The 15,877-nt window shown below is 35.1% G+C and overlaps 1 long non-coding RNA gene across 1 annotated transcript in view; it reads left to right on the top strand.

Moving 5' to 3' along the window:
- LOC105713608 (uncharacterized) overlaps positions 1 to 15,570 on the top strand; it is a 77,305-nt gene extending 61,735 nt beyond the window's left edge. Inside the window, exon 3 of the long non-coding RNA XR_010343490.1 lies at positions 15,335 to 15,570. This is a non-coding gene — a long non-coding RNA (uncharacterized LOC105713608). The remainder of the gene's footprint in view (positions 1 to 15,334) is intronic.
- Positions 15,571 to 15,877: the final 307 nt, after the last annotated feature.

Raw genomic sequence — 15,877 nt, forward strand, 5'->3', positions numbered from 1 at the left:
AAAACTAGTGAATGTGGCAGTGTGGTAAAATATATACAGTTGGTGGAAAGCAAATTGGAAGATAAAATACTTTCCCCTATCAGCCAACATGTGAACGTGCAAACATTGTGACTCAAAAATTCTGCTTGCAAAATTCAAAGCTATATAAACTCCCTCACATAGCTGTTCAGTATTTTATCATTTTTAGGAAAAAAATGCAGATGCCTTATATTTCGCCAATAGGGGGATAATTTAATAAAGGGTAGATATTTTCAATTTGGATATTTCCAGTGGAACCCTGGCCTATGAGAAAAACCAGAAAGACTGGCTCTAAAACCCAGAAGAAAGATATCTTCAATTTGGAGTAGCTGGCTCATGTAATAATGAGATGTACTTTTGTACAAAGATGCCCACACTACTGTGATTGATGAGTGGGGAAAAAAATAATGAAGAGCGATATACACAGTCAGATTTCATTTTGTAAAGAGGAATATATTGTTATGTACTTTTATACATGTATATAGACACAGATACATATATAAACACTTGCACTTGCATGTGCAGAATATAAATTGAATATGTCGATGTGTTGACAGATTACAACTAGTGTGTAAGAGCTTGGAGACAGGTATGAAAAATGTACTTTTCACTTATATATTAATACTTTCATATTATTGAGTATTTTCAATGAGCATTTACTTCTTTTAAGATTACTTACTTGAAATTATAGCTAGTGAAAATAAAAGCCTGACATCCCCCATGCCCTGCCCCAATAAGGCTAGATGTTCTTGCTGTTATTATTTATCACTCTGTACATGACTGCTTTTTATGTAAGCATCAAGTGTAAAATGCCAAGCATGTTATGAAGTCAAAATACCTTTAATGGCTAATTTAATGTAAAATAATTAATGAATATTTGCCAATGACATAAATAAAAAATAATTTAACCAGTGAAAAAAATAAAAGTATAAACATAATAAGGTAACGGTAGGTGTATTAGTCTATTCTCATGCTGCTATGAAGACATACTCAAGACTAAGTAACTTATAAAGAAAAGAGGATTAATTGATTCAGAGTTCCAAATGACTGGGGAGGTCACGGGACACCTAGGATCATCCTGAAAGTCACCTCTTCACAGGGCAGCAGGAGAGACAATGAGTGCCAGCAGGGTAAAGGCCAGATGCTTATAAAACCATCAGAACTAGACAGAATTCACTCACTGTCATAAGAACAGCATGGGGGAAACCGTCCTGTGATTCAATTACCTCCCACCAGGCCCCTCCCATGACACGTGGAGACTTTGGGAACTACAATTCAAAAAGAGACTTGGGTGGAGACACAGCCAAATTATATCAGTAGGGAAAGTAAAGAAGAAAATGAGTATGGCAAATTAGAAAGTTACAGTCCTGTATAAAGAATTTGAAAAATAAAATGGAAAGCTAAACATCAAAATTTAACTGAGTGGAAGTAATAACCATTAGACATTGATAAAAATGATCCACTACTTTATGTCTATTTTACAAACAAAATAAAACATGATCATGTACACCATTAGATACAACAAATTAGCTTCGTTGTAAAATTGCTTACATAGTAATAACATGTCATTCATTAGGGTTCTTTAAACATCAGAAATTCCTCACAATTCTGTCAATGTACTTTAAGTAGAAAGAATTGCTGTTTTGCTGAAAGAATTGAATTTATCTGGTTTTCACAATGTATCAAGTAATCGTATTTAATATAAAACCTTTTTTAAAAAAATAGTATGTGCTTTATTTGGTTTTCTGTATTGCTTTTCAATTAATACCTTTGAGTTGGCAAGAAAAGAAAGTAACTGAAATGTTATATTTATTCATTCTAAAGGTAATCATTGCTCAAAAGATGTGAAGCTTATGGTTCAGAACCAGGGTACTTAGAATGCATTAGACACATTCATGCTGACATCAGAAACGTGATTTGCTCTCATTACTAAAATGTGTTATCTTAGCATATTGGTTTTTTCCCAGAAAAGTAGCCACATTCATAAAGACTATAATGATAAATGTATCTGAAAATTTATGTTTAAAGGAGAAAAATGAAATGCTGGCTTTAGGAGTGGTGAATGTTTATTTTTAACTATTTAATAAGGCGGCTAATTTGTGTCACTTAATTTTTTGATGTGTATAAAATGTTTATTTTAAAATTTTTTTCACTGACAATATTTGTAGATATTTATGGAGTACATGTGATATTGTGTTACATTCATGGACTGTATGCATGTATAGATATCCGTCATCTAGACTATTTATCATTTCTATGTGTTGAGAATATTATCTGTTACTTCTGGTAGATTTTATTCACCTTTTAAAATAATCAGCCATTTCTAAGTTAAAGTAAGAAAAAACTGGATAGTTTTGTGCTTGTTTACTTTTGGAATATTATGTTAGCAGTACTGGGATACCCTTTGTAGAAGCTGGGGTATTTGGTGACTTTTGAAATATTTTATTAGTGCATTTCCTGACACTTCACTCAGCTAGTTTTAGGGATCAACAGAGTATACTTCACAGATCCAATCTGGTGCAGTACTGGTTTTTGTAAATGCAATCTTATTAGAACACCAGCATGCCCATTCATTTGTTTATTGTCTGTGCTGCATTTTTGCTGGATATGAGTAGTTGCAACAGAGGTTCTGATTTGCATAGCCCCAAATATTTACTATTTGGCCTTTTACAAAAATATTTGCTGACTCCTGAATGGAACAAATAGATCCTGTGTCTTGCTCCATCACTGTAACAAACCCAGAAATCACAGAGAATACAGATAGACTATAGGAGTGTTTCTCAGGCTTGAGAAATATAAATATTCCCTTGGAAGAATACAAAGTATTCTCCTCGACCACCAGTAATGACTTAAATTACTTTTATTGTATAGTTTCTTAAATGCAAATAAATACATGTCTAAGGTATACACTCTTTATAGCTTAGTTTGTCCCAAAACATATTTGAAGTATTACACATGTAAAATTAACATTAAATAAATTAAATGTTGATGCTATTTTGCACAAACTGACTCTGTACTTGAGGCATAAAAATGGCGCTGACTGATGGGACTAGTCTTTTGAGTTTGATACATGGCTCCTACTGCACTCTATGTGATCACTGAGTTCTCTCTACATTTTTCTGCGTTCAGATTTCCATGAAACCTCCCTCGGAACAGAAAATGTTGAATTATTTGGATTTGACTTAAGTGATGTGAGAAGCAGGAAAGTTCCTTTTTAAAGTTTCCTTTCTTGTTAAAGAGTAAGTGTGCTAATAACTTCGTTAGGCCCTATCCTATGTAGCTGTTTAACATGACGTGCTTACAGGCACGTAGTACGTTCTATGTCCTTGTACTTTAACCAAAATATTTGTGCTAAACGTGCTCACAGGGATGTCCCAGCTCTTCTTTTCTTTTACCTGTTTAAAAAAATTTTAAGTTATTAGCCAATCGGGTTTTAGTTTAAATTGTAAAGTCTGGCTCCAGTGAACAAAAATCAAACACAGTAGTAAAAACAACACCAAGTGCGCAAAAAATAAATACGTCTGTTTTCCTTTGTTCGTTGTACTCCTGTGGCAAAATGGCTAGCAAGGGTATGCTTCCTGTAGTTCAAAAAGTAAAAATTACTTTGCCAAAAAATCCTTTGTCTCAGTACTAATTTTTCTTTGTGGCACCAACGATCTATTTCCAGCAAGTGGGCACATCATGAATGAAGAAAGATCATATAACTGAAGTTCTTTAACAATTCATTTTCAAACTGATGCACAGTGTGAGAACCAGAATCTCATGGAAGTTCTTGTTTATAATGACCACTCAGGTTATCTGACATGAGCTCATATGTATGCATTTACACACACGCATACACAAGTGTGCACGTGCACACGCGCGCGCGCACACACACATAAGCAATATTGTTTAGATGGAGAGGGAAATTTAACTGTTCTCATTGAGAACTTCCAGATTATCTGTATACATTGTCTTACTTCTATTCTGGTTACAAAACACTGACACAGAACAAAGGTAGAAATATTTTAAAAGTTAAAGAAGAGCAGGTTAATGGTCATTTAGGCAAGGATGAATGATGCTTAACATTGCTCAATGCTGGAAGAGCTTTCATTATAGACTGTTATAACTTAAGCAGAAAGTTCAACCCAGGTTCCCTATTTCACACTCCTGTAAGCAATCTCATAATTTTAATGAAATAAGTGCATTAATGCTCTATTCTGCATAATGTGAATTAAGAAGGAATTAAACAGAATATAGAAGATAAATGTATAATATGCCATAAAAACTTATAGCTAACCTAAATAATTTCCAAAATTTACTACATCAAATGGTTAGGCATTATAGGGCTTTAAGTATTTGTATTAATAACTACCAGAAAAATTGTCTAAAACAAAATTAATACTTGAAAAATTCTGAAGAAGTTTGATTAGTTAGAGGAAATGATATAAGGCATAGGAATTTACTTAGTAAAGATACTTGTAATAATGAATCATAGAAAGTTCTGGTTCCTATAATGACAAATCCATGTATGGAAAAATGGCCCAAATCATTATATTTCTTCAAAAATGAGACCTCAAGTTTTTACTTACATTTAGACATATTTTGATGCTTACTGAACACATTTGGAGAGGATTTAGATAACTGCATTTATATCACTATAGAAATCTAGTTTCATTTGCATTTTGAACTACCAAAAAATTTCAAAATTATCTTTCTAGGGGGTGCATCTCTGATTTGAACATGTTCCAGGTACCAACAGTCTAACCAACTGTTCTAGAGCAGGCCATGAAATTTGCCTGGGGTGACAGTGAGTGAGAAGGATGCTTGGACTTAATTCTAGGTTACTTTCACTTTAGATTTCTTCCAAAGCAGTAAATAAACAGAGTAGCTGATATAAAAAAGAAAGTCAGTGAGTAATGTAAATAAGATAAGAAAGTAGGTAGGGGGTGAATCAGTCAGGATTCCCTAGAGGAACAGAACTAACCTGTGATGGTTAACGCTGAGTGTCAACTTGATTGGATTGAAGGATACAAAATATTGGTCCCAGATGTGTCTGTAACTGTGTTGCCAAAGGAGACGAACATTTGAGTCAGTGGACCGGGAAAGACAGACCCACCCTTTATCTGGGTGGGCACCATCTAATCAGCTGCCAGCATGGCTAGAACATAAGCAGGCCGAAAATGTGAAAAGAAAGACTGGCCTATCCTCCAGTCGACGTCTTTCTCCCGTGCTGGATGCCTCCTGCCCTTGAACATTGGACTCCAAGTTCTTCAGTTTTGGAACGTGGACTGGTTCTCCTTGCTCCTCAGCCTGCAGACAGGCTATCATGAAGGTTCGTGATCATGAGAGTTAATACTTAATAAACTCCCCTTTATATATAATACATGTATAAAGAATATCAGAATATATATATCATTAGAATATACGTAATATATTATCATATATATATTATATATGAGATATTTCCCACATGTCTGCATTCCAAGTTACAGGGTCTCATTCTTTTCTAATCAATGCCCTCCCATTTACAGTAGACCCCTGGTGAGGCTGTGCATGCACATTTTGTTGCAGGTCAGCCACTCACATGTTAAGAGCTTGTGTCTATTTTTCCACAATTTCAGCTCTTTCACCACAGAAGATAAAACTCTCACTCAGGGCAATCTTAGCAGATTTGAGGCTCAGTATCTGCTTCCGAAGCCAGGAGATAGAATCCCTGAGTTTATAATTTTCTTTCAGCACTTTGTCCACTGAACTTAGGAAAAACCAACCAACTTTACTATGTTCCTTCATTATCCACATATGGTCAAAGGTATTGTGTATAGAGTCACTAAAGTCCTTGTCTCTCATGAGCGATGAATCAGGAGTGTCAAATGCATTTATTTTGTATAACTCTCTAAGCAGTTCACGACAAGACTATCAGTGGTCTCCATACTATTAGAAGTAGAGTCTTTAGCATTTTTGTGTTTAATCATGTTAAGAAGCCAACTCCAGAAAACTCCAAACCAATAAAAGAACTCTATTCTTAATATTCTGTTCCTCTAGAACCACTTCTGTTACCAAAACCTATATCAGTCAGGGTTCTCCAGAGGGACAGAACTAATGGAATATATATATGGGAGTTTATTAAGCATTAACTTACAGGATCACAAGGTCCCACAATAGTCTGTTTGCAGGCTGAGGAACAAGGAGAGCAGGTCAAGTTCCAAAACTGAAGAACTTGGAGTCTGATGTTCAAGGAAGGGCAGGAAGTATCCAGCATGGGAGAAAGATGTAGGCTGGAAGGCTAGGCCAGTCTCTCTTTTCACTTTTTTCTGCCTGCTTATATTCTAGTCTTGCTGGCAGCTGATTAGATTGTGCCCATCTAAATTAAGGGTGGGTCTGCCTTTCCCAGCCCACTGACTCAAATGTTAATCTCCTTTGGCAACACGCTCACAGACACACCCAGGATCAATACTTTGTATCCTTCAATCTAATCACGTTGACAGTATTAACTATCATAGAGAGCTATACATCTATTATCCTAGACTACATGCTTTTCCTTTTGTTTGTCATTAAGGTACATCAAAGCTTGTTGGTATTGACGGACTATGAAGAATGGGAAGCTACTGATTCTCAGTGTGAAGCTATGGGCTCACTTTCTTTTGTGCCAATAGTCATCTCAGTACCCAGAAGCAACTTGTACTGTATTCAAAGACAACAGTCCCTTACTCAGGAATCTGTGTGGGGTTGCCAACTCTGCAGTGCCCGGGAAGTTTCCTTTTATGCATATTCAGACATGACTGGGCCTATCATACCAATAATATTCTGTTTTCCTAATTATCAGTACATATAAAAATTGTTTATTGAAACAAAAGCAGAGTACAGGTACAAGGAATAAGGAAAACAGGAAGGAAAAACAATGATACATTTTTTTTCCAATTAACAGATTCCAAATTATTTTGACCCCCCAAAATATCACTTTAGATTATTATCCCATCATAAAATTCTCTGTAAGCTTTTATGATTTTGAAGTTTTATTAATCTTCTCTACAACATACTCAGGAAATTTAGTATACAAATAAATTTCATCACAAATGCAATAATGAACACATTCATATGAAGAAATGCCCTATGAACCCTCTCTAATACAGTACCATCTTTTACACTCCCCTTCTTCTCAGAATAGACTGTGGCACATTTCAAAATAGATTCCCTTTAGTTCATGACTTGTTCAGTTGCAAATTCATGTAAACTACAGAACCAGTTTGGCACCTGCTGTGATCATGAGTCTACTGCTGTTTCTCTAATCAGAAAACATTCCTATTAGATAAACCATCTGGCTTGAAAGCCATCCCTTTGCATTCAAAATGATTTTGTTAGAATTCAGCCAAATTCTAACATTTTAAAAGGAAAGATGTGTCAGCAAGACTAGTCTGTTTACTAATGGAACAATCCTCTATTAAAATATCATTTGTGGGATAAAAGCCGTAAAATGAAAATATTATACATCATGAACATATTCTAGCTACATGTAAAAATGTGGGTGGTGTCAACCTTTGTCCAAGACTACACACTGAAATCTGTTGAAATTTAGCCAGTCATGGTCATCATGAGATCAGAGCCAACTAAATTGCATGTTATTCTAATTGCAATCATTTCCGTTGAAGTGTGATACATGAATGTTGCTTCGTGACCATTAGTATTAACTGTGGGTAGTAGGGTACCACTTGGTTATCTACTGAGTGATGTTTATTCTCGTGGTTGTGAGTCACTTTTATTTATAGTCATATTCTTCAAGCTATATATATTCTGTATCATTTAGTCAAAAACAATGTAATATGACTTTAAGAATAATTCATAGGAACACAATGTATCTAGCCTTAGTGTTTTTAGTAAATTTGGGGTAATACGATGATAAATATTTTATTTTCTAATCAGGCATAAGTAGCAGAAAAAAAGTAGTTGAAGCATGTTGACTCAAAGTTAATTAAAGCTTAATGGTCATTAGAAAAAGGATGGATGCTGAAATAAATGTTGCTTGTTACTCTCTTCTCTTCAATTAATGTGTTTATCAAAATTTTGTTGTATGAACACTTGCTAAAACATTCTTAATTACATTTCACAAACTAGAGATCAGATTCCTTCATTCAAAGAGCTCGCCTCTATTTGAAGAAGCAAGACTAATATATAAAATACCTAGTAATAAAGGAGAACTAGTGAATTTTTGAGATTTGATTGAAAATACCATAGAAATCAGAAAAAAAATTTCAAATAGGTGAGGTAGAATTTAGGCGTTGTTTTAACTAACAAGTTAGTGTTAGAAAAATAATTGCAGAAAGGCAAGACACTTGAGAGAACACAGAATAGCAGAAATGTAGGATACAGGTAAAAAGGTCTATATAGCATGCAATGGCATTTGCAGCTGGAAATGTCAAAGTTAAGGTACTGAGAGCTATCCAGAGTCCTTGTAATGTGAGTCTAATAATTTAATACTTGCCTATAGAAATCAATAATCTCATTGTTTTGGTTTTATTTTTTCAATTGGACTGTGTACTCATCCACAGGGCATACGTTGTACTTGAGTGATTTATCATATCTTGCAGTTTTCAAAAGATATTTTCTCAAAAAATAAACATTTAAATGGGTACATAATAAATGCTAATTACATGTTTTCTTTTTGTGCTTAAAATGTTAGTTATTTTCTGCTTAAAAATCCAAAATCGTAATTATATTGGCAATACCTGGGGTGAGGGAAGTAACTTTGTTAAATTAATGTAAAGTGTGATTATTGCTAAAATGAAAGAAATGATAAGAATAAAATTGGAGAATCTTAGCAACCTATACAAATCATCCTTTTCATCCTCCTTTGTTATAATTTTCTTTTTTGCTCGCTTTAAATTCTCACCATTGAAATAGCTCTTTAGGGACGTACAGTGGACATAAAATGATTGTCTTCAGGAAGCTACCAAGAACATGCTATGTATTATTTGGAACTGTTATGTATTATCTGGATCCAGAAATAGGTGCTAAAATACTTTGCCATCACACTATTAACAGGGACATTTTCGTCAGATTTGGTAGCTAACAACTTTGAAAGTAGAGAGGAGAGTTTTGTTCAGAAAGAAAACGTTGAAATACAGTCAAATTTCAGTAGGAAAGGGGAAAAAACCCATTATCTATTTCTAGGACCTGGGAAAAAGCATCATAATAATCAAACATAGAGAAAGGCAAGCTATATCAAAATATATCCACCTGCATATTGAGAGAGAGAGAGAGAGAGTGTGTGTGTGTGTGAGAGAGAGAGAAAGGATATATGTGTGTTCACGTGCAAGGGTGTGAATGTGTGTATATGTACACACTAGTATGTGTTATGTAAAAGTTTGGTCACATAAATAAAACAGAGAAGATAAAAAAACTGAAGTAATAAGTATTTAATCTCAATATAAGGATTTTCTACTAAGGAGTACTCAATATAATAATTTAGCAAGAAAAAACCTATTTCTGATAAACATTTAGATTAATAAAACTGATATGTACCATTTATTTATCATTTGTATATTCTAGGTACTGTGACAAATGTTTTCACATTCATAGTTTATCATTTATTTCTCACTTACTCTTATACGGCTTTTTTTTTTTTTTTTTTTTTTTTGAGCCAGAGACTTGCTCTGTCACCCAGGCTGGAGGGCAGTGGCACTATCTCAGCTCACTGAAACCTCCGCCTCCCAGCTGAAGCAATTCTCCTGCCTCAGCCTCCTGAGTAGCTGGGATTGCAGGCACCCACCACGCCTGGCTAATTTTTTTATTTTCAGTAGAGAAAGGGTTTCACCATGTTGGTAGGCTGGTCTCAAACTCTTGACCTTGTGATCCGCCCATCTCGGCCTCCCAAAATGCTGGGAATATAGGCATGGGCCACCATGCCCAGCCTATCTGGCTTTTATAGACAAGGAAACTGTTACACTAAGCTCCAGTAACTTCCACAATAACATAGAACAGGACCTAAGAATTCCATCATTATGTTTCCCAGATGCACATTGATGCAAGTCAAGAAACAAAAGAGGAAAGGAATAATACTCTCAGTATTGTTTTTATTGTGGTGATTGGTATTTTCCAGAACTAACAGCCTTTCAGATCCAGATCCTCATAAGATTGTGCTGAACAAGGGTTGCCACTTCAAGGATGAGAACCCAGTTTGATACAAGACTTCTTGAAAGATTTCAGTAAACTCAGAAGTATGGACACAGCTCACTGCTACTAGATAGAGCTTTTCGAACTTCAGGGTCTTGCTAAATTCATATTTACTCTATCTCTTTTTAAAATAATCAGAAAGATTCAACAATAGGTTTTTGATCATGCCAAAAAGAAATAAACTATATATTTAATTTTTCATCCATGAACAATTGAATAACAGTATATTTTAGCTATGGTTATATATAGTGTGGTGTTTTTTGTAGAGTAGTATCAAAGTCTCTGGTATTTATGCCTTATTTTGAATCTGAGCACTTATGAGCTGTAGGACCTAAGATAAGTCACTTAACTTCTCCATGCCTTTGGCTTTATATATATTTATTATTATACTTTAAGTTCTCGGGTACGTGTGCAGATCTTGCAGGATTGCTACATAGGTATTCACATGGCATAGTGGTTTGCTGCATTCATCCACCCATCACCTACATTAGGTATGTGCCCCAATCACTCCACACCCTGCTATCCCTACCCTAGTCCCATACCCCCCAACAGATCCCAGTGTGTGATGTTCCCCTCCCTGTGTCCATGTGTTCTCATTGTTCAACACCCACCTATGAGTGAGAACAGGCAATGTTTGGTTTTCTGTTCTTGTGTCAGTTTGCTGAGAATGATGGTTTCCAGATTCATCCACATCCCTACAAAGGACACAAACTCATCATTTTTTATGGTTGCATAGTATTCCATGGTGTATATGTGCCACATTTTCCTTGTCCAGTCTATCATCGATGGTCATTTAGGTTGGTTCCAGGTCTTTGCTATTATAAATAGTGCTGTAATGAACATACATGTGTATATGTCTTTATAATAGAATGATTTGTAATCCTGTGGGTATATACCCAGTAATGGGATTGCTGGGTCAAATGCTATTTCTATGTCTAGATCCTTGAGGAATTGCCACACTGTCTTCCAAAATAGTGGAACTAATTTATATTCCCACCAACAGTATAAAAGCATTCCTCTTTCTCCACATCCTCTCCAACATCTGTTGTCTCCAGATTTTTTAATGATTGACATTCTAACTGGTGTGAGATGGTATCTCAATGTGGTTTTGATTTGCATTTCTCTAATGACCATTGATGATAAGTATTTTTTAATATGTTTGTTGGCTGAATAAATGTCTTCTTTTGAAAAGTATCTGTTCATATCCTTTGTCCAATTTTTGATGGGGTTGTTTGTTTTATTTGTGTAAATCTGTTTTAGTTCTTTGTAGATTCTGGATATTAGCCCTTTGTCAGATGGGTAGATTGCAAAAATTTTTTCTCATTCTGTTGGTTGCTGGTTCACTCTAATGATTGTTTCTTTTGCTGAGCAGAAGCTCTGGAGTTTAATTAGATCCCATTTGACTATTTTGACTTTTTTGCCATTGCATTTGGTGTTTTAGTCGTGAAGTCCTTGCCTATGCCTATGTCCTGAATGGTATTGCCTAGGTTTTCTTCTAGGGTTTTCATGGTGTTAGGTCTTATGTTTAAATCTTTAATCCATCTGGAGTTAATTTTAGTTTAAGGTGTAAGAAAAGGGTCAATTTTCAGCTTTCTGCACATGATTAGCCAGTTTTCCCAACTCCATTTATTAAACAGGGAATCCTTTCCTCATTGCTTGCTTTAGTCAGGTTGGTCAAAGATCAGATAGTTGTAGATATGTGGCATTACTTCCAAGGCCTCTGTTCTGTGCAATTGGTCTATATTTCTGTTTTGGCACCAGTACCATGCTATGTTCATTACTGTAGCCTTGTAGTATAGTTTGAAGTCAGGTAGTGTGATGCCTCCAGCTTTGTTCTTTTTGCTTAGGATTGCCTTGACTACACGGCTCCTTTTGGGTCCATATGAAGTTTAAAGTGTTTTTTTCCAGTTCTGTGAAGAAGGTCGATGGTAGCTTGATGGAGATAGCATTGAATCTATAAATTACTTTAGGCAGTATGGTCATTTTCATGATACTGATTCTTCCTAACCATGAGTATGGAATGTTTTTCCATCTGTTTGTGCCCTCTCTTATTTCCTTGAGCAGTGGTTTGTAGTTCTCCTTGAAGAGGTCCTTCATATCCTTTGTTCGTTGTATTCCTAGGTATTTTATTTTCTTTGTAGCAATTGCGAGTGGGAGTTCGCTCATGATTTGGCTCTCTGTCTGTTATTGGTGTATAGGAATTATTGTGATTTTTTCACATTGATTTTGTATCCCGAGACTTTGCTGAAGTTGCTTAGCATCTTAAGGAGATTTGGGGCTGAGACTATATGGTCTTCTAAATATATAATCATTTTCTCTGCAAATAGAGACAATTTGACTCCCTCTTTTCCTAATGAATATCAATGCAAATATCTTCAATAAAATACTGGCAAAGCCAACACAACAGCACATCAAAAACTTATCCACCACAATCAAGTGGGCTTCATCCCGGGGATACTAGGCTGGTTCAACATACACAAAACTATAAATGTAATCCATCACATAAACAGAACAAAAGACAAAACTACATGATTATCTCAATAGATACAGAAAGGCCTTTGCCAAAATTCAACAGCCTTTATGATAAAAACTCTCAATAAACTAGGTATTGATGGAATGTATCTCAAAATAATAAGAACTATTTATGACAAACCCACAGCCAATATCATACTGAATGGGCAAAAACTGAAAGCATTCCCTTTGAAAACTGGCACTAGACAAGGGCGCCCTCTCTTACCATTCCTATTCAATCTAGTTTTGGAAGTTTTAGCCAGAGCAATCAGGCAAGAAAAAGAAATAAAGGGCATTCCTTGGTTATCTAATCAGGTGTTGGTTTGAGGATTAAATCTATTTAGAACAGTGTCTGAAACATAGTAAACACTATTATTAAATGCTATTATTGTGGTATTTATGTAGATATTCTTAAATAATGAGATAGATAGATATGCTGGTTATTTCAAATTATTGACTTTTAACTGTGAAAATGGGACATCAGATGAAGAATGGAAAAAAAGTATTTCCTCTATCTAAACCTCCCCGGAAATTCTAGGTCCTTTTTCTCCTCCACCTATTCTGCCCACATTGAGATGATGTCTATCCACTCCTAGTTGAGAATCATTAAATTCTATTGAAAGAACTTACTTTCAGAACTGTTTTGTGAATATGAATGGTGTGGTGGCTGAAAATGGTTTGGAAGCTTTGATTGAATTAGGGTTAGAGCACAAGATCTTAATCACCTGAAGAATAGCTTTAATTTCACTCTGCTTTTGTGACACAAGCTTTGAACCTAGATGTAGAATGCAAACCTATTCATAGTAACTGTAATATCTACTCTAGGTGACCTTGAAATGAAGTTCTAAGTCAGATATTGTTTGCATAGCAAAGTGCCAAGAAAAACACAATGTGCCTGTCTTGAGGAACAGGAATATTCTCTCTGGTTGTTGGGGGTTTATTTATTTTTGTGGGTTTCTTATATTTGTTGTTGCTTTTCTTCCCTCACTAGAATATAAACTCAATGAGAACAAGAATTTTTAAATGTTTGTTCAGTACCTATAATTAAGTCTGGCATATGTAGTTTTTCAACAAATATTCACTGAATGAATAAATTCACTACTTTTTATAATTTGAAACAAAATATTAATATTGTGATAACAAAAACCAGGTCCTGGTATGTATTTGTTGTTTCAATTTTACAAACATCAGCTATACATCTCTATGAACATGACATTTATAGTATTTTTATTTTTTCAATTTCAGTTGGCAAAATTCGTCTTGCAACAAGTTATTTTATAGATATTCTTTTATTGCATCTTAATAATTTGCAGATATTCCCACAGTATTGGAAACTGAAAAGTATGTTTTTCACTGTGTGTTTACACACACCAGCCTGGCTGGTGTTCTTATCTAGAGTTTAGCATCTGTTTCCAAAATTATTCAGATAGTTTAATGAATTCAGTGCCCTGTGGTTCTAGGATTGAAGCCTTCTGTGGCCAAGAGGGCATCTGTGCAGCTTTGAGTATCTCAGACTTCTTTTATGTCCTTCGCATCCTCTTTCAAAAGGACTCACCTGATTGAGTCAGGGCAACTCATACTCAAGGGAAGGAAATTATACAGCATGTGTACAGAAAGGGGTAGGCATGTTGTGAGCTGTTTTAGTTTAACTATGGCACACAGTATTTTGGAAAAGACTTGAGACCTTAGGTACGACTGCACTACAGGCTCGAAGCAGGCAAGCTGGATGAGCAGATAGATACCTATGTCTATCATGCCATAGTGTTTGAACATTTTTTTTTTTTTTTTTTTGCATACGATGGGCACTATGGAAAACTTAAATTATCCTGATTTTCCTGAAATCCTACCTCTAATCATAAACCAAGAAGACATAAGCTTTATGTTCTTGTCAGCATTATTCAGTGAAATTGAACCGATCAGCTATAGACCTATCAACTTAAACAGCTCATCTTGCCTTAATGTGAATGTTCATGTATAACAGTCAATCTTTAAAAAGGCCAAAACACTTTCTTTTTTAAGCTTTATAAGCTGTGTCATAGCTATTGTAAGGTGAGCTTTTTACCACTTGGTTTGGGAAATCCCAGTTTGAATCCTATTGTTTTATATTCACAATAAGACTGTACATTTCTAAAATTTGACTTGATTTAATTTTTCAACATACACACAAATCTAAAACCTTGTGTCATGATAAATTTCTTTATAAATGAGGAAGACATCCTGGCTGTCTGTTCTCACTTTTAAACCATAGAAAACTTCTACCAAGAGATAATGGCAAAGATAGAACTTCCTTCATTCACAGTACTTTTAAATGTTTGGCTTATAATCTCTACAAAGATCCTATAAGGTACATAATAAATAACGGGAGAAATACACATGACAAGTAAGGAGACAGAGCAGAAAAATACTACTATGGAAAAGATACACAATTTTGACAAAATGACATTCAAAATATATCCATTTAAATTAGGAACTCAAAGCAGATACATAAGAGGAGGAAGACGTTGGAAAAATAAATACAGTATTGTCCCCTTATCTGTGGGGGATACATTCCAAAATCCCTAGTGGACACCTGAAATCACTGATAGCACCAAAGCCTACGTACACTATGTTTTTCCCTATCTATATGTACTTGTGATAAACTTTTCTTTACAAATAGGTACAATAAGAGAGTTCACCAAAGAGAAGTAAAAGTAAATAACCTCTTCCTGAAGCTGCTGGACCTTTGACTACAGACTGAAGGCTGCACCCTGGCTTCCACACTTCTGAGGTTTTGGGACTTGGACTGACCGACCACTGGTTTCCTTGCTCCTGAACTTGCAGAGGGCCTGTCTTGGGATTTTACCTTGTGATCTTGTGAGTCAATTCTCCGTAATAAACTTTCATTTGTATGTATATCCTGTTAGCCTGTCCCTCCAGAGAATCCTGACTAATGCACAAGCAAATAAATTGGGAGGAAAAAACAGGAGAAAAAGTAGAGGAAGGGAAAGAGGAAACTATAAAATTATTAGATTTTTAAATATTTCTAAAAATAATTTCAAAATAGGGAAGACTGATATAAATACTTAACAAAAACCACAAGAACTGACACCACCAATATCAATATAATTATATTGGTTATATATATATATAATTGTTAGGATTGAGAACTGAGACCACTACTGACAATGTAATTCAACTCTTTGCTCGAGAAAATTCTTGC

The sequence above is a fragment of the Aotus nancymaae genome, unplaced genomic scaffold, assembly GCF_030222135.1.
Source record: "Aotus nancymaae isolate 86718 unplaced genomic scaffold, 86718_ANA_hifiasm-v0.15.2.pri h1tg000019l, whole genome shotgun sequence".
Lineage (NCBI taxonomy): Eukaryota > Metazoa > Chordata > Mammalia > Primates > Aotidae > Aotus > Aotus nancymaae.